The following is a 25,337-nucleotide window of genomic DNA, read 5'->3' on the forward strand; positions in this document are numbered from 1 at the left end:
ACATGTTCCCAAGTAGTATCGTGTAACGAGGGGGAACGGAGAGGGAGAGGTGGGGGGGAGAGGAGCCAACGCCGGCACAAGCGATCAGTGGCTTCGTTGAAATGCTACAGACAGTTCTCTTCTAATCTCCGAGCCTTTCATTTGGTTTCAATTCTTCGTTTCTTGTTGATATGTCAAAGAGAGGCTACACTGGCCATAAAACAAAAGGATGGATTCAAAGCAGGGTTTTTCCTTAATCCTCTCTTCTCCTTCTCTCTCACCCTGCTTCCAGCAGATTTTCGGTTTCGTTAGTTTCTCCAAGTGCGCGCAGTTTTCTGCTCTTGTTTAGAAAGAGAAGCTGTCAGACACCACAAAAACTTCAAGGGGTTCAAACCAGAGAATTTTGAAATGCTGCAATAGTGCCGGCCAAATCCTAAAAGGAAGTTGGTGAGGCTAAGGAGGACCACAATCAGCAAGGAGAGGGCACGTGCTTGCTCCATCCTCTCTCAGGCCAAGTTCCCATTTGCTAATAGACTTTTGGACAAAGTATTTTATCTATTTATTTCAAGCAATTTTTAAAAATAACTTGCAAGGATCTCCCCTTTGCTTACCCAGGAGGGGAACTCATTCTCCATAGAGGAACCCTCTGCCGGGGAAATGGGCAGAAATTTTGAGCTGCACCTCCATAATATTTTCCTTTCTCTTCATGCACTACCTCTGTAAAAGGCACCATTTAAAGCTTTAGATGCAAGAAGCATTTTGCCAGCTACTTGAGGAGAGAAGCAGGTTAGCCATTCAACTCTGCTACTTGTTAGGGCAATTATCCAGACACAACATTTAAAAGAAAGGACTTTGGAAATGACTCATTTACAACATCATGAAAAATTAAATACACTTGAATATCTACTTTCTTTTTAAGCGGGTAGATGTTTCTGCACAGGTTAAATGTCAAATTAAAGCCTACACTGATTTCTTGAGTGGCACACGAGCAGAAATCAGGCAAGACCCAGACACCATGGAGCAGAAGATGCACTTATTCTGGAGCCACATCTGAACGACTGATCAATTTGCCCGATTTTTTCCATTTGATTTGCAGAAAGAGAGCAGTGAAGTTTGACTGGGATACATCAGGCTGCAAATTACACTGGACTTTGAGGTCTCGCTGGTTGACTCTCCAGGGTTTATCCGAACTAAGTGCACGTTGGGTTTACTCAGTGGAACCTTCTCCTAAGTGTAGTTTCTTACGGGGTTCCTGGTGTGTCCATATTGGTGTGAATAAGAGATACCTTCTGGTTCAGTGAAGTTACAAGTTTGCCTGCAAAGTTACTCAGTCAACATCTCCAACATTTACTTTTTCCTTTAAAATGAATGTGAGGACTTGCTGGACTTCGGTATGTCAGAACCATTGAACTCACCTACAGTGGCTTTTCTTGGAACCTGAGATCCCGAGTGACGCTTTGCTTAGAGATCAGTCCTTGAACAGCCTGAAATACAGTTAATAAAAGCAGAATTTCATCCAACCGGGACCAAAAGGGAGATAAGATTCACAAATCCAAACTAGAAAAACGAGCCTATGGCCTTCCTTATTTAACAAATACCAAAATTTGTATATTCCGTTTCCTTAAAACAAGTTTGCAAGGCACTTTTCTTTGTAATACGGCTGGTGGTGGTGTGGTGGGTAACACTTAGAGGGATCAGCCTACCTTTTCTGTTTTGGGTTCTCAAGGATCCCAGATAACTAGGGAGGTGTCCGGCACCTGCCTTTAGCATGTCTCATTGCGTTACCGGTTAAAGATAATGCTGCAGAAGCAGCAGCTTTAAAGTTGCGTGAAGAGACGTCCTATGACTGGCCCCATACATACAGGTCCAGCATTTTAAACCGCACAGCTTTTATCACTTTACACAGCTGAGCCATCTCTTTTTTTAAACTGCACTGACCATCTCTGTGGGCAAGACAAGGTGATCCAAAGCTTGCCACTAATGACAGGCACTACAGAGAAGAGAAGTGCACCAGCACGGACCATTTCAAAGAAAACCCACAAATGTAAACTTATAAATATCCCTGTGAGGGGGGGAAATACGCTCGCACATGGGACCTGAGCACTCAACTTGCTTTCCTCAAGGAAATACTAATAGCGATAAAAATATCAAACCACTGGGAACCACTGAAGGAAAAAAAACAAAACAAAAAACCCAACCTCTAAATCCTTAAAACAGTAAGGATCCAGGCTGATGCAGCTTGGAACATCAGTTAGGTCCATCTTTGACCCACGTTTGATTGGCAGATGTGCACATCCTGAACTCTTAAGCCTCTCCTGTATCCTGGTGGCGTGGCACTCGGTGCTACGCACGCGTTCTGCTACAGCGGGTTGCAGCGGCATTGGCACAAGCTGCCGATCGCCGCCGTACCTGCGAGCTGAGCCTTTGCCGTGCCATGCGCTGCTCAGAAGCGCCGCTACCAGCGCGCTCCTGCGAGCCAAGCCCTGTAACGTAGCAGCTTGGCAAGGGAATAGTTTCCCTTTTATCGCTTATTAAAGGGGATCAGGTGTTTGCCCATGAGAACTGCACTCTAAGCTACATGACTTTTTTTTTTTCTTTTTTTTTTTTTTCCCCTGGAATATGCCCATAAACTAGATATGTGTCTGTTTAAATAAGCATAAAATTATGAGTATCCTGCAGCAAAATGAGACAGCAGCGTTCAGGATTAACGTGGATGAAAAAGCCCATTCTTTTCCCCTTCCACGACTTTGGTGGTGAACTTTGAGCCTATCGAGAGCTTTCAAGGACACAGAAGAAGGGTTCCTACAGTTGGCAAAGCCTTTTTAGAATAACCTTTTCAATGGATTTGATCGGAAAGTAGCAGTATAAATGATGTGATTTATATTTACGTGCAGATATAACCTCCACAGTGTGCTGGCAGCTTGCTATATTAGGGAGCAGCTTCTCTCCCCAGGGTTGACAGTGCACCCTCTACTTTTCCAGACAACAAAGAAGACTTTGCTATTCTCAGAGTCGAGAGCGAATAGCGTTATTAGTCGCACCGGCTACAGGATTCTCTTGTTCTCGAGTCTTCTTATTTTAAAGCCTTTCATTTCCCGAGACAGCTGCAAGGTGTCCCTTCAAGGATTTTGCTTTTTTGATTTATACTTTTATACACTCGAATCTCAATTGAGATATCCCAGCCTCATTCCATTGCTGACCTTACACTATCAAACCGGACTGACCCTCCATCTCTCAGGGCCGGGCTGGATTCCAAGCCAGGTTATGGAAGCGCCGGGGCAGGGCCGCGAAGCAACCCATCAACCGAATCCCAAGGAGACACTTCACGTGGAGTCGCCGCTGGCGGCGCGAGCCTGCTCAGCTCTCCGCCCTTTGAACTTCTGACTCCGCTCTTGTTTTTACCGAGGCTTCGCTTTGGGGTTCGCTTTGTTTTGCTGAGAAAATCCTGTCCGCGCCGAGCACGGCGACCCCGCAGATGGCATGGAAGTGGATGACATTGGACCGAGATCTGCAGATGATACTGAAAATTGTCTTTTTTTTTTTTTTTTAAAGAAAAAAAACAGCAATTTCAGCTAGGAGAGAGCTTGTTGGCAGCGAGTCGGAGTTCCTGAGGGCCAGGCACCTGCTTCTGGTCATTGTTCTCCCTCTACCACACCTGTAGGCGTGAGGATATCCAGGTATTCGATACCGTCCGACCTCAGCCAAGAAAATCCAGTCCGCAGCAAGGCAACGCCCAGGGGCTGACACTTCTGTGTCAGGAATCTGCAAGCGAAACACACCCAAATGAAATAAATACCTCCTCATTACATCATTGCGCCTTTTTTTTTTTTTTTTTTTACTTAAAAAAAAAAAAGGGTACAGAAAAGAAAAGCTTTACTGGAATAGCCTTACAGTCAGGCTCGGACTGAAAAAACCCAGCTGCCGTGGATTCTCTTATTCAGGTGAAACTGAGGCAATTTGAGCCAGTACAGGCTGGATTAGCTTCGAGCTTGGAAGCCGGTTAAATAAACCTCTAAACAGTCCTTAGGACTTGCTTAAATAATAAAGTGGGGGGAAAAAATAGAGGTTTTAAAGCTGGAGGTCTATAAAATCTCTATTCCTGTCCTATTCAAGAGCCACCCTTAGCTGCTGCTGATGAGAGCAAAATTGGGAGCAAATAATACTACCATCCTCCTTCCTCAATAATGCCTTTAAAACATATAAGTGCCAGTTGAATTAGCCTATTTATAAGACTTCTTTTTTCCCCCTGACTGTAAACTCCTAATGACTCTCCGTTACACAATGCAATTCAATATGACTCAAGCTTCCAGGGGTCTTGATCCCCTCTAGATAGTGTACCACAAAAGTGATTTATAAACTACAGTCTGAGAAAGTCACTGAGACTGAAGTGATTTGAGAAAATAGTTCAGGCTTGTAAGTGAATACAAGTGCTATGAATTCCAATGACAGAATAATACCCCCCTCCCCAAATCTTTTCCTAGCCTCATTTCACACAACAGAGAGAAAGGTAGCGTTGAAGGAAAGGAGGGGGGGATAAAAAAGCCCAAAAGGGATGAGAAAATTGAGAGCTGTATGGTGAGGGCTAATCAGTCATACACCAAAGTAAGCTTTTTTTCTTTTTTTTTTTTTTTTTTTTTGTATGAAAAAGTGTAATGAGAGCCTGTTTGCATTGCAGATCATGTCTGTGAAACCGAGCAGTTCTGAATGGAGCACTCTGGCTGAAGGAGCCAGGGAAAGAGGTAATAAAAGCAGAGACCACCGATAAGCTGAACTCAGATATCAGGTGTATCATTGGAGGAGGAAAATACATATTTGTCATCCTTCCTTCCCCTCCAAACAAGCGGGCAGTAAATCTATATTCTCGCATTTTCTTTTCTTGAGAAGGACTCTATATCTCAAAAGTTATTTTGGATCGAATGGCGGGGCGGGGGGGGGGGGGAGGCGGGCGAAAAAAAAAGAAAGAAAGAATCCCAAAGCACGCGGTTCCTTCTTGCGACACAGATTTTCCTATCCAAATTTCAATAAGGGGCTGTTATTTTGGAGTCGGTTCCCTTCCCCCTCCCCTTATCGCCTCTCCCTGTCTTTCATACTGAGGCGTTTGGTCTAAAGACAGCCAGGGAGCTAAATATATATTAATTAGAACTCTTGAGGCTGCCATCAATGAGATACAATTATCCCAAACTGTTGCTATTACAGGCTCTGATAGCTTCATTTAAATTCCTGAATAAAACATGAAATATCTTTAATGAGAAATGAATATAGTTGTCAGGAGGGAGTAGTTGTGATATTGTTACTAGTTGAGATATAGAAGATGAAGACATAATATGAATACCTTCGACTTTATATAAAAATGATGGCTGTTAGCAAAAGACAGATCCTCCTTCAGAGACTTCATTTAGCCTGCATATCAAAAAACATATAAAATAGCAACATATCTCTTGCAAGGAAACTCTGATAACCAAAAGGCAGCTGGGACTACCGTCTCGGTGCAAACTGTATCTGATACAAGGTGTAAAAAAACCCAAAACTCCTTACCATTAAGGTGAACCTAAACAAATCATGTTAAGCACAGTGAAATATTCCCGTTGTCTTGTTACTCAATGGCTGGAAAACTCTCTCGCCCACACTCAACCACATACTCCCTTGTTTTTCTTTCTTTCTTTCTTTTTTTCCCCATTTATTATTTTTAAGACAAATGCCAACGAGGGAGCAGAGACACTGTTCTCTCCCTTTCAAGGCGACTGAAAGACACAAGGCCAGGCCAGCCAAGAACAGTTGTTTAAATCACACTGTCATGTGTGATGGGAGACGGGAGCTGCAGCACCTCTTCATTCCTCCGCAGCTGCTTGATGGACTGCACCAGTCGCACTAAAAATTCACCCTTGAGCTGCAGCGGAGGTCTCCTCACCTGCTGTTATTTTACTAAATTTACAATGACTCCCCCCTCCTTTCCATATGACTCGTGTATTTGTCCCTTTTTTTTGCTTAAAGTGAGCCTTTTTACACCTTTTAGACCTTTCATCCGGAAGTGTTTCCGAAGCAGCTCGCGGAGAAGGGGCAGCTCTGACCCTACCGTGGTCCTGAAGCCCCTCACCGTCCCGGTCCCATCAGCCGATGGATGCCAGGTGACAAAGAGCTCCACGCCGGCAGCTGATTCTGGGGTGGAGCACGGCAGCTATTTAACAGCATGTACCGTCACTTATACTTCGGTGTAGGTCGCAAAGTGAAGATGATTATCATACTAATTGAAAGGGCATGGGAAACATTCAAGAGGCAGAACATAATTATCCAAACTGGAAATTGCCAGGTCGTTCCCATTCTTCTTGGATCCTCTAGTGACCACAGAGAATGGTCAGGACCTCAATTTAAAGTCTCAGCACAAGTTTGCACCAAACATTTTTACATTAAATCAATTAATATGTATGTCCTGAATATTATTTTTGAGATACTTGGAGTGTAGCAGCTCAGTTTCTTCTACAAGCATTGGTTTGCTTGTATTCTCTAGACACAGAGACAGAAAATTATCTCCGGGATACAATTCAATTTCTCTTAATCAACACCTCTTTGCTTCATCGAGTAAAGCATGTTTAATCCATTTAGAGTTAGTTGTCAAAGAATACACATTCTAATTAATATTTTCCTGAAGAGGTTTATACATGACACTATAATAAATTAAACAGAGAAAGTGAAGAGTTCCTAAGTGCCTCTACCAGACTGGACCAGGAGAGATTTCTCTGTGGATTCTGTTTCTCTTCCACCTGATCATCCAGGGAGATGCCCGCTTCAAGACAAGACCTTAAAGAGGTAAAGGAAATTCATATATCTAATGCATCCTCTATTCTTGGCAGCCCACGGCGCTGTCTAAGGATGTTATGGCAATGAATTGCTGGGTCTTCAAAACTTGCCCTTCCAGAAATGGATCAAAATTTACTGGCAGGTTCCTAAGACGAGAGAAGAGTTGTCTAATGTACCATAAAGCTTATTCTGCCGTGTTTGCCATATTTGTGAGCTTGAAGGCTCACAAGCTGAAATAAATGTATTCTCACCCCAGGATGTGAAAACACAATTCAACCCTCCAAAACTGGCCACAAAAAACCTTGGATGCAGAGATGTGCAGTCATAGGACCAAGACCACGATACAAGCTCAACCACAACACAACCAAGAGTAAATCACAAATACCGGAATGTCAACCTAAATATTTATGCCACATTCGCATGCCTTAGATTTATATGAATAATAACCATTCCTGGGATCAAAAACCAACTTTGAGGTGAAATATTGCAGCCCAAAAGCAAAGAGGTTATATTAACAAGTGAGTCCTTTTCTTTTATAGCAATTTTGGGATCCCCTTGAGATAGACAAACTTGCTGAAGCAAACACTCGCCCCCCGCTGCATAAGTCATCCTTAAGGAACAGAATTAAAGACCTCAGAGCCTGACACCGTGAACGTCAAGTGCAATTTACAGCCCTAGAATCAGTGGAACCAGAGCGATATCCAATTATACTCATTTTATTTATGTAGTTTATTTCCTCCAAAAATTAATTTTATGTTCCTAAAATTGCTGGATTAATAGCCCTAGCAACTGAACCCATCCATCAACACAAAATACACAGCACAAACAGCGACTCCGCAGATATTTTTTTTCCTCTCTACTGTTTGTTTTAACACAGGACTCAGAGAGAGCACATCCAGAGAGCGAAGAGATTCTCCAGAGGCCCGTTCAATATTTTTACCCTTTTCTGAGACGACGTCTACGGTGTCAGCCGGCTATGACCAGCTGCGGTGGGATATTTCTGATGGGAGCAGGCCTTTTCTCCACTAGGCGGTTGACAGCAATGACTTTTTGACTGGCCCCTTCCAGCCGCTCAAATCTTCGACTGTAGTTAAAGGGCAAAAAAAAGGAAGGAAAAAAAATACAGTATTACCCCGAAGATGGATGTTTACTTCAAAATCACAAGTTGTTTTCTCTTTTCATTAGGTTTGACCCAAACTCTCCCTCTTTTTCCTCATCCCAGCTGCTCCCCCCGGCAGGATAGCCTCACAGCACTGCTGTGTTTAGACCTTGGCAGGTTTGGGGCACATTCCTGCTATACCTGGGCGAGGTAGGAAAATTTTCTGGGAGAAAGCTACAACGACATGCATGAGAAAAAAAGAGGAGCCAGAGCAGCCAGGCTGGGCTGTGGCACCGAGAGCTCAAGGGAGGTAACGGAAATAAAACCTAAGATACGTGAGCTGTACGGACAGTGGCAAGTCTGAGAGCTTACCGTTGGGCTTGGTGGAAATCATTAATTAATGTGTGCCATCCGTACCAAAACCTTGCCTTCAGATACCCTCCAAACTCAAACTTCGCCCCCCCGCCACCACCCAATAGCTTCTTTCACTCCCCTTGCAACTTTTCCCAAATTCGCCCTTAGCTCCCGGGGCGCGCCGGCGCCAGAGGGAGAGGGCAGAGCGGCCGGCTTCTGCTCAGATAAGACACGCACCTTTGGCCTCATCTCAGCAAGATGTTGCTTTTCTTCTCTTCTCTTCCATTGTTCTCTTAATTTTTAGATTAAAGGCCCTTCTGACTGAAGGTACCTGTTTGTTCCTATATCCTGAGGAACCTAACAACAAAGCACTTAAAATTACTTATTGTTATGGCTTGGGGACAAGATTACATCTCTAAGTTTATAAAGCAGCAGCAACATTTGCCACTAAATACAAATGATTTTAATAATCAGCATTATATTTGCTTCTTTCAGCAGGGTGCCTTGTCATTACTTTAACGATAATAATACCCGCTTTTCATTTACTAAGTGTTATTATGATTATTATTCAGAAGCTTTACTATAATTAACTAACTGAGCCTCACAACACCCCTGTGAGTCAGGTAGAGAAAGAATTACGACTCCCCTATTTTTCACCTGGAATAGCGGCGATGGGGAAGATAAATATTGTAACACAGAGGAGGCCTGGATTAAAACCAGCAGTTCTTGCCTCAAAATCCCATATACAAACCACACCTTGAATCGTCTTGCCTCCAGTTCACCGTCCGGTGCTGCCGTCAATTCAAATGCACCAAGACGACACTTGGGAGAGTCAAGAAAAAAAAAAAAAAGGGAGGGGGGAAGGAAGAAAAGAGACACGGCGATCCCTAACAACGCCGAGGCACCTCGCGCTCTGCAGTTTAACAGCCTCCTTTGGCAGCTCCTGCTCTCGGCTGGTGTCGGTTCCCGAATCCCAAGCACTCATGTTGAGTGCGTGCATCACGCACATCTGTATCTATACAGGCGACAGCTTCTGTCTATAATAGCCACCTGTGAGACCAGGCGAGAGGCATTAAAAATTAAAGAACTGCAGAGTAGATTGGAAGCCAATCTTGGGTTTATAGACGGGGAAGCGTTTGACAGGTGGTCTCTGCGAAAGAAGTGGCCTTAGAGACACATTTCTCTTGATTTTATTTTTTAATTAACTTTTATTCTCAGTATTATCATGTCCTCCCCACACACACACTTCCTTTCATCCTCTTTTCCAGACTGCAATGTAGTTTAACACACCAGACTCTCACCACAGTGCCTTCACATAGGTACCTTCAGCGTCACTGTCCAGCAGGGACACTTTAAAGATCTTTTCTTCCATCTACATCCTAATGCCAGCCATCCGCCCAAAAAGTCCACAGACCTTCACACATAGTCAAACTGCAGGGCTTATCACCAAATTAAGGCGGGTGGGTTATCTCGTACCTTACTACAGTGACATGTCCAGCAAAGCCTGCAATTACGGGGGCCGCTCGGTGATGAGCAGCCATCCAAGCCCTGGGTCAAGCATGTGCCTGTTAAGCTCTTCCACATGTGCCATTCAGGCCCTTCCTGTTTGGGTTTCACGTACCGGTTTTACACCTCTCGCCTCACATAAAACCAGATGACCTTAGAGAGACCAGGAGGGCCATCTCCATCACTGTCTATGGCGTAGACTTCACCTCCTGCCATAAAAACGCTTCCTCACCTTCCCTCCCCGCTCACCCCTCGCATTCCCGCTTTCAAGTTAATTGGAATAACACATCTGCAGCCAAACAACAGAAACCGGTGTGTCCCCTCCAGGCCCACCCCCCGCCCGCTTCCCGCCCCCCCGGCTTTGCTTCATTGACTCCTCCAAACCCACCGCATTTAGACAGCAGCACTTAACCTTCTGCAGAATATCTTTATGCTCCATTTTCCTTTCCATTAGGAAGGAGATGAAAGCAAGCAGAGGAGGCTTTTGTACAGCTGCTGTTGCTGCCGGCAGATGTGCTCTCCCAAGCCTATATGTCTTTTAAGCGTAAACTTGAATACTTCTGTGTGCGAGGGGTTTTGGTGTGGAAGGGGTGTATGGAGGAAGCTTAAGCGATGCTGAGTTTAAGCCAAATGCAATGGTTTACACCCAAAATCAGTGCAATTTGTACTAGTGCTGTCCTACACTTTCCTGCCGGAGACTCTGCAAACCAAACCTGCTGCACTTGCAGTATTTTGAGTCTGGTTTTTCAATTTCTGTGTAAGCATAACAAGGCAAGACTCAAACCGAGACTAACTGTAGGCCTTTACCACCGGAGGAAAAGATCCCTTATAAACCTGCTAAGTTTTGTCATGGTACTCTCTGCATTACTCCCAGGTTGAAAATCACTTCTGGGGTTTTTTTTTTCCGAGGAAGAACTCATTCGTGGCAACAATGGGAAAATATACACATTTTGAAATTCTAAGTAAATAATTTTAGAAAAGTCAAATACAAAGACTAGAAGCTTCTACGTCGAAGGCAGAAGATGCTGCCCACGCAACTGATAAACACCAGGAGTTTGTCTGTTTGTGTAACTTCCGTGAAGACCACGTTGCATCCCACTGATAGTCAGTGCTGAGTCAAAGCTTGGGAAGCTCCAAGCGCAGGAAAAATGGCTCTAATAACAGCTGTCTACATTGTGTCCTCCCGGGAGGCATTTCACCCACCACAAAGACGCAGGCACATCTGGGGCAGGCAGCAGCCAAACATAAGTATAATATAGAGGGAAGTGAGGAGTCTCTTCTGCAGCTGAACCGCCGGATGTATTTTAGGTAGGAAGATCCTGTTTGGAAGCCGTTCAAGTCCCGTGTCTACTCTCGCTCATACGCCATGCTTTAAAGCGTGCCTGGTCGCGACCTCTGTCTTCTGCCTCAGGTTGGAGGAAGGAAGATGGTGTCGGGATGGGCAGGGGGTTAGCTCAGGACCTGAGTTTCCCCGGTTCGGCGCCTCAGTCCTCTCAGACTCTGTGTATGGCTCGGGGCGAGCCGCTTAAACTCGATTTCCCATCTGTAAACTCACAGCGGTATTGCGAGTGCAAACGCTGCCAGGGCAGGGAAGGGACCTGACAGGGGCCGAGTCACCAGGGCAGCAGCAAACACCGTGATTTACGATGGGCTGGGAGGAAAGGGCGCCCCGTTCCCGGGTACCCAACCCAAACCAGCTCAAGATGGTGTTAAGGAAGCTATAGCATATCCAGGCTTTGGAAAGGGCACGTTCTGGTTAAATGTTTGAAGCGGGTGCACGGGGGGGGGCACGTCTGCGAGCAGGGCAGAGAGAGGGGACCCGTCTCTGCGCGAGGCTCAATCCACAAGCAAATCGCTTTGGTGGTTTGCCCAGCTGGAGCAACGACGACGACGACAATAACAATCACTCTTGCCCCCCTTAGTGCCATCAGGACCAAATCAAAGCTACATGAATCTCCGTCTTTCTGTCCCTGCCCTTATTGCACCAGAGGCTCGGAGAGGCTGGCTCTGGCGTACCAGTCTCATTGGATTAGCTTGATAAACCACTCGTTTACCTATAATTCAACAGACTGTAAAAATCCTCGTGGCTATTGCACAATAAGGAAAATAAATAATAATGTGCCTTAACAAGCATCAGTCGAAATACCCAGGATTTGATGGACCCGGTGATAAACAGCAGATTTACTTTCCCGGGAATGCAGACAAACTAATCAGATTTAGTTGGCAGCTATGAAAACACAACCGATGGGAGGCTCAGCGCCGGCTCGCGCAATTCCCCCCCGTCCCTGCTAATGCAGAGGGGCATGAAAAGAAAGGACATTAAAAAGATATCGTATCATCGTGTCCCCGCGCTGGATGTAATGCCCTGGCACGCTGACAGCTGGCTGGCAGCTTTCCATCCCTGGGAAGGGGGTCACTGGTCCGCGCAGCCCAGACAGCAGTTTAACCCCAGGGTCAGAGGCCAGTCAGGCGTTATCTACCGACTGGGCGCATTTCCTCCGCATCTGTGGCTTCAATATTCCCGAAAAGACACTGGCAGAAGGATGAGAGCTAATGGGAGCTCCTCTGGTATTTAGAAATTTAAAGGACCGCATTCATTTTTAATGACCTTGGAAACTCACTTTAAAAAAAATAAATAAATGCCTAAACAAAAACAAACAGTCAAAAGCAATTTACATTGAGTGAGAGAAAGAAAAATACTTTTAAGTTTTCCCGACTTGATTTTTTGAGACTTCTAGCTGTTGGACAAGGAGAGGATTGCTGCATGTTTTATTAACTAAAGGGCAATTTTCAGGAAAACATTCCAACTATGAGATGAATGTTGCAGTTGTGCCATGGATGTACGCCGTTAAACTTTCATTGCACAGGACGAAAACAATTCCTATCTCAGCAAGGTAAAAACCATCATTATCTCCTCCCTGTTCTTCAGCACAGGTAGCGTTTGACAGACCCATGTCAGTCTCAAAGAAGCGTAAAGGCTAGTTTTTGAGCTAAGCTCTTATTTGGTGCGTCCCTGAGATGTTTTAAAGCCACTCTTGGTTTCCAGCTGTCTTGGAGGTGCCAATGCTGTATAAATTGGAGCAGCCCTAAATCTGATTCCATTTATGTCACCTGCAAAACCAACAAGGAGCTGCTCCAATGCCTCGCAGCCAGGCAGGCAGACGGGGTCCCTGATTACATCCCATCTGCCAGGCACCAGGATGGGGAGGGCAGCGATGTCGGTAGAACGGTCTTTCACTGCCAGCGACTCTGCCGGTGGGTGCCCCAGGTGGCCAACCCTCCCACTGGGATGGCTGCTTTGCATCGGCAAGGGATAGAAAGCAAGGCCAAGGTCTGTCACGAGAGATAAAATAAAGGCAAGTGCAATTAGCCTTGTATAGTTGAGCTCCTTTTATTGATTATGCTACAGCATTAATTCTAGAGTAATGCAACCGTGGATGGTGCCAAGATGACTGTCTCCAGCATAGGAGGCTCCAACATTTTTAGGTGTACCTCAATTTAATCTTTTTTTCTTATCTTATCTTTTCCTTAAGATGATGAAATCCAAACATTAACAATGAAAAACAGTAACTGATTGGGCACTATTAATGGACCAAAGGGTTTTTTCACAAGTGCTCAGCTAATTATTATACAGACCTCACCAAAATATAGTGACCAGAAGACACGTCATAAGGACTTTTTTGCCAGTTCTTATGAGTCACTGATATTTACTGACTCCTTCCCACCCATATCACAAACCCATCCCTACAATTAACATCTTTACTGGCATCCTCTGTGGAGGGGTAGCCAACACCAACATAGCCTCTGCATTTTAAAGGTGATAGAGACGGATGAGGTCATTTTCCCATCCCTCATGTCATTTCCCTCCCCATCGACAAGGCTGGTCCTTCAGAGAATATCCTAATGGGGGTTTTGTCTAGACTACCCTTTAATTGACTCTAGCGACAGGACTTCCTCCATTTCTCTGGGGAGATCATTCCACTGCCCGACAGACCTCACTGCCAGGAAATGCTTCCTGATATTCGCCCTACCTCCTCCTTCCTCAGTGCCCTCCCAGGAGCTGCGCTCAAATAATGTCGAGTACCACCAGAGCTGTACATCCCACCCGTCTCACCAATCTGCTTGCACATGGACCACACTTCCACCAGGCCTGTTCACTTCCATTTGTCGAGTAGTAAACTTCTTGCCTTTCAAAGCCCTAGATGAACATAATTATTTTCATTTACTCCTTTGCCTGCACATTAACTTGATTAGCTTATAGTCAAGGGTTCTGATAGCCATGGCAGAGGGAATACAGCCTTTTGGGAAGCCACAAAAAACAATTAATCACATGGTTTCAGTTTACTACAGGGACAAAAAAAATGCTCACGTGTTTTCGTCAATAAATTCAAAATTCAGAATCTAGAAGAATGACTTTTCCAAGCGATTGTTTCAAAAGAAATCAGTTTAGATTCATTTACTGTTGGGGTAATCACATAAATAGTGAAGAACAGGTTAATAAGGTAGTAATAAATATATTAATAATGAGTAAATCAATTCAATCTTCAATACTGTGGTAGCCAGGTTTATATTCATCTACACTACTAGAAGTGATGCACTTTAAATAATCTATAACATGTTATTCATGACTTGAGTATTCTTCTCTATTAATAATTTACTAACACTTTATAAACTATTTATAATCGCATTCTTTATATAAAAATATGATCTTTGACCCAAAAAGTGAACGATAACTTGGGACAGACTCTGCTGGTCTAAACTGGTGACGCACGGGAAACCACCATAGAGCTGCGGAAGCACCATCTGAGCAACCCACAGAGTCCCCAGAATTTGCTTCAACTGGTTTTGCGGCTCTCAGAAAACCTGATAGGCAACGTGAATCGATTCATAATTTTGCAAAACTTGGTAGCAAAAGATGCTTAGAGCATAGCTAACACTCTAACTGTGCTTGAAAATCCCTTTTCATCTGCTAATTTGGAACCACATTAGGAGCACAGGCTAAGAGGGGATCACCTAGACTATCATTATGTAAGTACTACCATTATTATTGTAGAATTGTGACTTCTCTTCATCTTACCGGTCCCATCCAGGCACAGAAACAACCCCTGCTCTGCTTCGAGCGCAAGTCGTGCTGAAAACGACTGGAGAGATGCCGAGAAGAAATGGAGTAATAAGATTTCATCAACCAGCAAAGGTCAATGGTTCTCTGGCTTCATCGAACAGGAATTGCCACAGCTGTGTACTCTTCCAAAGATCCACCAAGTCCTGGAAAGAGGAATGTCAAAACCTTGGAAAAAAGTAATCCGTTAAGTGCCACAGAGGATAGAAAGAAACCGGTTCGTCAGCCAGCCAAGGAATGACTAGAATGCGTTAGGAGAGGTGGTTTTGGTAAAAACAAAAATAATGTTATCAATGTTGAAAGCACTGATAAAAGCCTGTGGAAATATTTCAAGTCCTGATACCTGTATTGAAGAACAAACACCTTACTGGGACAAGTACAGAGAAGGGTATACATATGGAACAGGAATGCAATGGCTCCCTTATGAAGAGGTTAAGGGGCTTTGTCTTATTTAAACAGCTAAAGATTAAAAGAGGTTACGATGACATTTCTTAAATGTATTCAGGGTTCAGGATGCTGGGGCCGGGGGAACAGTAAAGAAAGAGAATATTTAAGTTGAAGGACACTATTGGAACCAGATCAGTTAATTATAGATCAGTCATGAATAACCTTACCATGAAAATTAAAGTACAAGTATTGATTATTTGAGCATTGACTCTCTGTTACGGTTTTCTAAAATTAGGCCCTTATAGTAAGGAATCTGAACTGGAATTTTATACGCCTTTGAAAGGGATTGTATAGCCAAGGAGACATGAATCCGGTGTGCCAGTATATCCCCAAAAGGTTGAAAGGGGACTGGATTGCTCTTTATTTGCATTGTATTTATCTTATGCATCAAGTAAGTTTCTGTGGTTACTTGTGGAGAGGAAGAAGGATTTATCTCCCCCCTCACCCTTTTTCTCTTCTGGCAGACTTATGGGGTTTGTCTGGGTTCAGTTTTGGCCTTTCTTCGAAGTATTGCTGATCGACCATTATGAGGAGCAGGGTGTAGAAAGACGCAGCGACATACTTACAGATCCACACGTCCCCACTCTAGACGGAGGCTGGAACTGATGGACGAACTCTGGGGAGCAGAATAAAGTTTGCTGAATATACCTACATAACATAAACATGCTTTATTTCTTTAGATAACTCAATAGTACAATATATGAGTGATGAGGCAAAATAGAAAATGGAAAGAAAATTCTCTGGGTATTTGTTCTACCTAGATTTGATTTTGAACTCAGTCCCCACATGCTTGCTAGACGGTCTGTCTTAGTTTGTGTCTGAACGACCTTTGAAAGCTTGAATATCCTGGACCCTTCTGAATCAAGTTTGGGGCTGCAATTGTCCCTCTCTGGAGGAAAAACGACTTCAGAAAGAGCTGGAACAGAAGAAGGATTTCTTATGGCTTGCAGATTGAGTGATTTATCCAGTTTGGAAACAGTGACAAAAACCCTATCTCCTGTTTTCCCAGAGTAAGGCTGAATGGTGGAGAAAATTAGCCAACTTTTTTCAATAAGGTTTTTTTTTTCTCTTAATTATTGTTATTGCCAGCTCAGCCCCATCATTCAACTATGCTTAGGAGATTAACTTTTTCTTTTTTTTTTTTTCTCTGCAAAGTACTTTCTAACAATACTTAATAATTTTGCTGGAGGAGTGGCCCAAGTAACTGGAGTTTTCTCCTGTTCTGTCCTCCCACGCACAACTCAATCTTCCTCCGTGCTCGCTCAGGAACAGCAGCCTCCTCTTTCATGCGTCTGTGCTATAAGTGGAAAGAGGAGTTGACTTAAAGGGACACTGACAGCTGGTTTAAAATCTTGAGTAAATTTGTTGTCAAAGTCATTTTTTAACATAATTTGGGGGTTTCTTTCGAGCGATGAGAGAGAGAGGGATCAGTTAAATGAAGGAGAATTAATTATTCCCAGTCATTACTGCAAATACAAACACAACCAGGTTGTGTTAGAGCAAACAATATTGATTTTAAGCAAAAGTGAACCTGACCATTCGTGTTTCATCGCCGCCTCCGTGGCACTGACAGCAGCCTTTCTCCGAGGCGGGCTGGTTTCCCCCGACTTCACTTCTCCTTCGACAGAATTAAGTATTAATCTGGCCACTTTTAGAGAAAGCTGAAAGATAACCCTGTTTGCTCAGACCGTCTCAACTGATTAAGTCTTGTTTCCCAACTGATTGGGAAGATGTATGAGGGTGACAAGCTTTTGTCTCGCAGCGATCTTCATGTCTGAGGCCTGTAAATTCGCAGCTCTCTCTCACCACCCCTTACTTCTCCCTTTAAGTAGACACAAACTCAAACACCGAACCTGAAATTTAGGAGCTGAAGAGAAAGCTCCAACTTCTCTCCTCCCAAAAGCCTTTCTAACACATTTCTGGCACCTCTTTCTTAATATGCCACTTGACATTATTCCTTTCCTGTTAAAAGATGTTAGGATACAAGTTTTGCTGTTGTTTGTTTTTAATGAAAAACAAAGTATTAGAACTCTTTGCACAGAAAACCGGCACAGCAGTAAAAACAAGGTAGGGGGTTGCTAACTGCTGGCGAGAACTGACGCATATTAACCAGGTATAAATGTGCTGCTCTACTCTCTGGCTTGGAAATGATCGCTAAAAGGCTTCAAACCCTTTCTCTCACGGCCTATAAGATACACAGAGTGGTGCAGAGGAACATAATTAACTCCACCTCGGCTCTTCCCTGCCTCCGTAGCTGCATTAGGAAGGATTGTTTGAGACCGATTCAGAGCTATTCCGTTAACAGCACAACAAGAAGATGAACTGAAACCTCTCCTGGTACGTGTTTCCAGCTCCAGAGTGTCTCTTCAGACCACACAGAGACAAAACCCCTGCTCAGGGGGATGCTGTGGTCACGGCTGCGAGGTGGCCAACGGAGCACCTGGGGAAGCGGAGGGGTGCGAGCCAGCAGCAGAACAGGATGCACGGGGCATGAAGGACAAACCCCCGGCTCGGTAACCCTAGCATTGCGTCAGCCATCTCTCCTCAGCATCCTCCTGCCTAAAAATATGTGGGAGAGAAGACAGAGCGGTCAAGTGATGTTGTCTGCAGCTGCTGAAAGAACAGTCGGAGCAATCGAGAATAACCCATTAGGGGTTCTTAGAAGAATCCCATTAGGGCATGGCCTCATTTGAGCTCGTGGCACATTGCTGGCGTAACACCAAATTCAGGGGCCATTGCGTTGAAACAGCTTAAAGACCTCTTGGAACCTGCATCAAGGCCAGGCTTGCCCCGTAGACAGAAGTGACAGCTAAGCTACCCACGTGTGATACTACTCAAAAGCAGAAACAATCAGCCCTGATGGAGTATTTCACAAAACGGTCTCCATCAGGCGCCAGCAGCTTTTTAAATATTAACCAGCGAGATCTGCTGGCTGCCTCTCTGGGATTACCGTCTCTGACACTGGTGATCCCAGCGTGTCAGCATAATTTAAAAGCCAAATCTTGGCTCCCAGCGAGCGGCTTGCAGATGTGGATTTTAATTAAAAATATTTAATTTTCAGCTCCAAGTTCCGTTTGCTCTACCTGGCATTGCTGTTTCTGGTGCTCGTCGCAGGCTTCAGCAATGCTGCTCCGAGGAAACCTCAAACAGCTTCCTCCGCCGATGGCAGCTCCACCAAATCGCTCTGTTGAGCCCTGTTTTGTGTTCAACCATAACAACCGAAAAAAGAGAGATAAAAATAAAAAAAATTTTAAAAAAGCCAAAATTTGTTGCTCATAACCTACCTTATACTACGAACAACTCATTCTGAGATTAGCAATATGGAAAGTGCCTCTTTCCAGCCCCACCAAGACGCATCCTTGGAGAACCTGTTTATTGCTTTTCATCTGCAGGAGACTGAAAACTCTGGGCGTTGCTCAAATCTAGGGGGAAAAAGCTAAGTTTAATTTGGCACCTGAGGGTTGTAGCATACACTGTTCGACAACTAGCTCCAGACCCCAACTGATACTATGGCCTTTTTGCTTGAGATGAGGAGATGCTGCATTCCCAGAGCTCCTGCAGCCTCACAGGCTGGACCTCACATGGTCCAGTGGGACCTTACATACTTCCTTCAGCACGCTGTTTTCCTTGCCAAAGAAGGCAAGACGGTTCTTCAGTGAAAAGTTGCTGTTTCACTGTTTATTAATCACCACTTAATTTACCTTTTTGAGTTTATTCAGTGCAAGTAGTTTCATATAACGTTTTCACTAGTAGGTTTCTATATCTGCAGACATATACTTAGTGAATCCCTAACCAAACGTGGTTGGAATAGGCTTTAGTGCAGGTCCATCTCATAAAAAAGGGTCTGTCTTTGCCCTCTGATTTCACACTGCAATCAGCATACACAACAGTCTTCCACAGACATGAATTTGGCAGGGAATTTTGAGTATTTTGGAAGTTGTATGTTATGATTGACAAATATCTGAAAAGATATTCTGAGATTAACATTTAGGTCCTAGGTAGAAGAAGTTCATTTTCCTTACGTGGGAAAATGGAGCAGAAACCAGGAGAAGAACCCAAGGACAAACAGACCCCACTATACTAAATATCCAAATCATTCAATATTCAGGTGTTGCTAATTATTACGAATAGATGTCAAATTTGATAATGGAACATATTTTGAAACTTTATTGGCCTTGATATGTCCTGTTTGACTTCCAGTGAGGGGGTTCGTACCTCTTCATTGCCCTGGGGAAGAGAAATAAGGAGTCCTGCATTCTCTAAAGAAACTCCTGTTAAAGGGCACGTACAACTCAGTGACCGCGGTGCCAGTGAGAACTCATCCACAGGGAAAGACTTTGTGAACTGTTTGGGGCAAGGACAGTACATGGTTGTGTAGCACCTGATGCAAGGGAGGCATGACATGTGACCCTTATCACAAATGGAAAAATAAACATCAACAAGACAGATTGAAGAACACATCAGAAACAGTAAAAATAAAGTTAAAAATAATCACTGATAACATTTAGCCTGGAGTGCTTTTCGCTTTGTTATTCTATATTGACAATCCCACCTAGAAATGGGTCTCAGACTTTTTGACTCGTAGACAACCCATTTTGCTCTACAGACCCCAGTGTATTCATTGTCACCCATGGGAGGGCCCCAGGGCCTTTGCTACGCTGCGTCTTTGGGGACAGATCAAATGGCTCCCAGACGAGAACAGAACCAGACATTTTCCAACCAAATACCTCTCAGGTCACTGAGCAATGCTCTGGTGGCTCTGCCTTGCCAGCAAATGCCCATGCTGAGGCACATCAATAAGTAGCTTTGCCTGAGGAACCTTCCTCCTCTGGGGTTTTTGTGCTGATGGCGGGAGGAGGTGCGTGCCCCGGCCTCGGCCAGCACCATGCATGGTCCAGCGAGCTGGCTGAAACCGCTGACGCGGGCTGGGCGTCTGCTGAGATCCCGACCTGCGAAGTGGGGCACTGGTGGCAGGCACATGGGCTTTGATCCACCAGCACTGCTCGTGAGGAAGGTAGAGAGGGCAGAGTTGTAGCTGGCTGAGGGAGAGCAAACAAGGAAGAGCAGAAGCCCCTCGAATTGCCACAGCTCCTCAATCATTGCTGATGGTGCTACCAGACTTTGCAGAGCAGGAACACAGGAAGATTTCACATGAAGGGGTTTCAAAGTGGACTTTGGGGTGAATTGCACCAGCACCGGCCTGTTGCTGTACTGAAGTCCCAGAGACCAGAGCCCCCATGCAAATGCTGTAAAACCAAAACAAAGCCCTGACTATAACAACATACAACCTCGGCACATATAATCATTCTTTCAGACGAGGCTTTATGTCAACAGCTACCACTTTAGAAGGCAATCGGACGATTGCCACGGCAAGGATACTTGGGGAATCTCTCAAGATCACCCAGTGAGTGCTGCCATAGGATCCAGAGCACAGCTGCTTCGACTCTCCATTCCTGGCTCTCATGTCAAAGGGCAGTAAAATAATATCACATAGTTGCTCATACTCCATGGAAATAAGCCGTAATACCTCTACAGGGAAACAAATCTCTTCTACAGCTAAATCACACAGCATGGATTTACAGGGCATCAAACCCTTGTCCCCAGACATCTCACCTGACAGACTGGACAGTGGCAGTTGTACCATGCCCACGCTCCACATTATGGGATCCCAGACAAACTCTAAGAACCACTGCCGGCTTTTCTTTCTTTGTGTCCTGGAAAATCCACCAACAGTGGCTGATGGATTGGAATTGCCTACTCTGGATGGGTGAAGCTGATCAAAGGATACTTTGAACATTGGGCAGCTTTTCCATCTCTTCTAAGCAGCTCCAGGACACCAGCGGAGCAAAGATGAACTGCCCGAGTCCCTCAGTGTGAAAGTCTCCAGGTTAATTTTTGAAGCTTTTTCGAAGCAGTGAAAGAGAAGTTTACTGAGGTGGCAGGCACTGACAACCATCTCAGACCAACAACATTCCCTTTCCCCTTCGTCTCTTGCCTGCCCCACCACAGCCAGTGGCTTCAACATCTCTCCTTCCTCACCGTCCACGGCACGAGCAGCAGACCATGTACCCAGCAAACCCAGAAAGGGGCAGCTCCAAATCTTTGTCCAAAGCCAGGCGGTTTCTCCTTCCCCAGTCAGAATCGGCATGACTTTAATATGATAATGATGTTCTGCATTAACTTGTTCTCCAAACAAGGACCAGTTTGTCATCAGACAGAAATGGAAAAGGGTCAACCTTTCCTGCCCCTTCCGCACATAACAATTCCTCCTTTCAGGGGCGAATGGCTTGAAAGCTCCAGTTATCTAAGTTTGTTTTCGACAAAGAGCGACACCTCCACAACCAGACTCCTCCTCGCCCTTTTTTAGGCTATGAACAAGTCCTTGGTGTTCTGACCAGGCCATTTCTCCAATACCACTTCTGTCATTATGAAAAAATAGAGGGGGGGAAAAAAAAAAAAGAGAGAAAAAGAAAAAAATCTGCTTTTTTTGGAAAGTTCTGCAAATATTTTATGCCCCCTCTTTCTTCCTTTCTTTTTTTTTTTATTTTATTTTTTTTTATTTTTTTCCCCCTTCTTACATTCACACGAGCGAAACAACAAGAGGGTCCTCTGATGAATGTGGCGGATCGCCATGGTTACGGTTCAGAGATGCGGCAAAAAGCAATTATGGTAGGACATAGCGGAGAAGGAAAAAAAAAAAAAAAGAGAAGAGGAGAGAAATGCACCTCTTTGTCAGAATTTCAGAACAGCTGTAATAACACTTCTGCACCCCAACCAGTGCAAAGTAACTGAAATATTGTGGCATGTTAAATGCCAACGCATTAAATACCGGGATTTCAATGTCACATTATTTAAAAAGACAGGAAGCATTAATTTCCAGCTGCACTTTCAGCTTGTTAAGTCATCTAGGGGGAATAGGGAAAAAGGAGCAAGTCCATGGCACAGGGCCTCACATTTTGAGGTGTGAAATAAAACACTGTTCAGCGAGGCAGTGGAATGCACTTGTAACAGATTTAATCTGACAGCAGCTGCGGTTTCCTATTTAAGCTTTGTGTGATTTATTTTTCCCCTTGGTGTTGGAGCTCCTGAAAGAGATGGCGATGCTCTCCTGACCTTTCCCCACCGGAGGATCTCAAAGCGCTTTCCCCCCACGCGCTCGTTTTCACAGCCCGCGGTGGGCGAGGGAGGTGGGTTCTCGCTGTTCTCACGCAGTAGGTGAGACTCGCCCGGGTCTGATCTTCCTAGCCCTGGGGTCACAGATGAGCTGTCTTGGCTTGGACCTCCGCAAGGACTGGGAGAAGCGGGAAATTCTCATTTTACACACTGTTATTTTAAGATTATACTGAAAACAAAACCTGCATATCACAGGCTGGGATTATCTGTGAAGCGCACGTATGTCTGTAACATTTATTCCTCTGCTGCCAGCAAAAAAGTAAGATTTACTTCTGCTCTTTCTTATCTGCCTTTAATCTTGAGAGTTTCTATCATTGGTCTTAAAGATCTATTTCTGGTGACAACAGCAGCATAAAGCGTCCCCCTTCCTTCTCATACCTGTTGCACACCGCAGCCGCGAGCTGTGCTCTTGTCTTCCAGGCTACGAATCCTACCAGGGACGAGATCCTGCTGAATTTTAACCCACGGAAAGAGGTAGAAAGTGAGGAACTACTGAAATGGATCTGTCTTCTCATCCTGTTCACCAAGAGGTTCTGCAAGCTGTAGTGCCAAAGGCTGCGGAAAATGTGAAAGGTATAAGCGGCGATGCGCATGGTACACCTTCTTCCAGCAAAGAAGGACGGGCAGAGAAATACAGCAATGAATTCACAAAACAGCCCAAAAAGGACAAAGATTAACCACTTCACAGTTTATTTACCTCTTCGCTGAACGCTTCCCTCCAGTTATGTTTCCTGCCTCTTCACGGAAAAGAGCTCTCCGATTGCACATCCCGGTTCCAGCTTTCCTCCATCTGGTCACGAGAACAAGCTCCTCCATCCAGCCAGCACTGACTCACCGATGGACGGAGACAAAAATTAGTTTTCCCAGTCATGGCAATGGCCCACCGTTCCTCTCTTCAGCAAAGCTGAAGGCTCCAGGCTGCTTCCTCAAGCAAAAGAAATCTGAGGAAACCTGTGTGTGAAAAGAAGGTGCCAAAATTTGAAGGAAAATGAAGTATTGCCAAGTCTTGTGGTTATGTATCACAAGTGTCATGATATTTTGATTTAATTTTTTTTTTTTATTTTTTTTTAGCACTGGCTTCCAAAAGCAAAAAACACTATGAACATCTTAGTATGAGAACAGTAGAGAAATCGTGAAAAATTGAAAGAAGGGACTGCTAAAGGTTCAGTAGTGAGATGGAGCCTAAAAGAAGCCCCACAGAGCCTTAAATTCTTTTGTTGTTTTGTTGGGTTTTTTTTAAAGTAATCCGTGATTTAGACGATCCTGTCGCAACTCCTGAACACTGGGGCTGCGCCATGTCCCGGTACGTACTTGCGAAGGACCGAGTAGTTGGGTTTTAGGAGAATTTGTCACAGGAGAAGAGCTCTGTGGAGTGAAACCGCGATGAGATGTTGCAAGGTTGTGCCTTTATTGACAGCAACAGCAGAAGTCTCAAGAGCAAACTCACCTGCAAAATAAACTCTCCTCCAAATCCAACAGATGGATGCCCAGGACAGTTGCGGTGTCTCAGAGCACTTCCCTGCTCATGCACCTTTCAAGGCTTGTAATCTCTCAGCACTGGAAACGTAAATCTGAAAAGAAATAATAAAATTTACTTCCAGTTTACATTTGCACAGGAAAAAAAAAAAAAAAAAGAAAAGACAGCCTCAATTTCCCTAGGCAACTTGATGAAATGTGGTGTTTGAACCCATTAAAGCATTTTCCTGTATAGCTACGTATTGAGAATGGAAAGGATAAACGAAACGCCATTGGAGACTGTTTTCCGGTTAAATTAAATTTTGGCCCAAAGCAGCTTCTTTTGATAAACTCTCGGAGGAATTATCAACAACCCACATGCCAGGGAGGTGGGTTTAACCTTTCCTTTGATAATTCATACCTTTGGAAATTTAATTTCCACTCCATTTTCTCCCATGTTCTGAGCAGTTCCCAAATCAGAGGTAACCAGTGGGGCTGGATGACCATCTCACCCATCCTGGGGCTTCACCAGGAGCATGGTACCTTGTTGGCAAATGCCAGAGCCAAAAGTCAACTGATGAGGTCCCAAGCAAGAAGAGTGGCCAAGGTGGGTGAAAGAAGCTCAGCTTCTAAGTGAGGCTCAAAACTGGGAGAAAGCAGAGGGCGTTTGCAGAACATATGTCTGAAAGGCTGAAAGTAGGAGCTGTTTTAAAAGTTTTAAAATCCAAAATCTCCTTCCAAAAGAGATAAGACATACCAAAGACTGGAAACCTCACAAGAGGGCAATTTAGGAAGCTCTGGTTTTGAACGTGGTTGTGCTTCAGCTCAGCCCCTGAGCCAACCGCGGGGGGCTCCAAGAGGAAAGGATCATTGAGCTGACTGAATGCCAAGTTGCAGCAGCAGACCCAGCCCTGCAAGGTGCTGAAATACCCCAACTCGGTAGGATCTAGAAGCACACAGAGCCATTTCTGACCAAACGCCCAGGGTCCGAGTGGGTAACTCCCTAGGGATGGAGTCTGGAGACGGAAAGCCGATCAGAATAACCAAAAGCACCACAACCCTCTGCAGCAGCCAGTACCATTGTGAAGGCATACTTTGTGCTGGCTGCGCTCGACATTTATACGAGAGAAAGATAAAAGAAGGAATTTTAAAACAAAGGTTTCATTGCAGATTGCTATTTTCTCATTGCTTTATTATTTGCTCTTTGCACATGTCAGATAAGTGGGCTTGCGAATAGCCTTAATTAGAAATGCGGATTACGCTGGGCCAGAATACAGTGGACACTGTTTCCCTCCAGCAATCCTGCTGGGAATACACATGGCCGATTCGCTAAGAAACAAACTGAAAGTCAAAGTTAGCTTCATTTTTAGGCTACACGGGACGCTCAGTTGCTGTGCCGGGTTCATAAAC

The 25,337-nt window shown here is 44.6% G+C and overlaps 2 long non-coding RNA genes across 2 annotated transcripts; both read right to left on the reverse strand.

The window, feature by feature from the left end:
- Positions 1-1,811: 1,811 nt before the first annotated feature.
- LOC141748863 (uncharacterized) lies at positions 1,812-14,600 on the reverse strand. Its single transcript, XR_012589121.1, has 4 exons — positions 13,765-14,600; positions 8,465-13,066; positions 7,715-7,858; positions 1,812-3,741 (listed from the first exon to the last, which is right to left on the reverse strand). It is a non-coding gene; the product is annotated as an uncharacterized LOC141748863 (long non-coding RNA).
- Positions 14,601-15,661: 1,061 nt separating this feature from the next.
- On the reverse strand, positions 15,662-23,421 carry LOC141748862 (uncharacterized). Its single transcript, XR_012589120.1, has 4 exons — positions 23,170-23,421; positions 22,851-23,027; positions 18,383-18,493; positions 15,662-17,858 (listed from the first exon to the last, which is right to left on the reverse strand). It is a non-coding gene; the product is annotated as an uncharacterized LOC141748862 (long non-coding RNA).
- Between the last annotated feature and the right edge of the window lie 1,916 nt (positions 23,422-25,337).

This window comes from Larus michahellis, chromosome 9 (assembly GCF_964199755.1).
Source record: "Larus michahellis chromosome 9, bLarMic1.1, whole genome shotgun sequence".
Taxonomy (NCBI): domain Eukaryota; kingdom Metazoa; phylum Chordata; class Aves; order Charadriiformes; family Laridae; genus Larus; species Larus michahellis.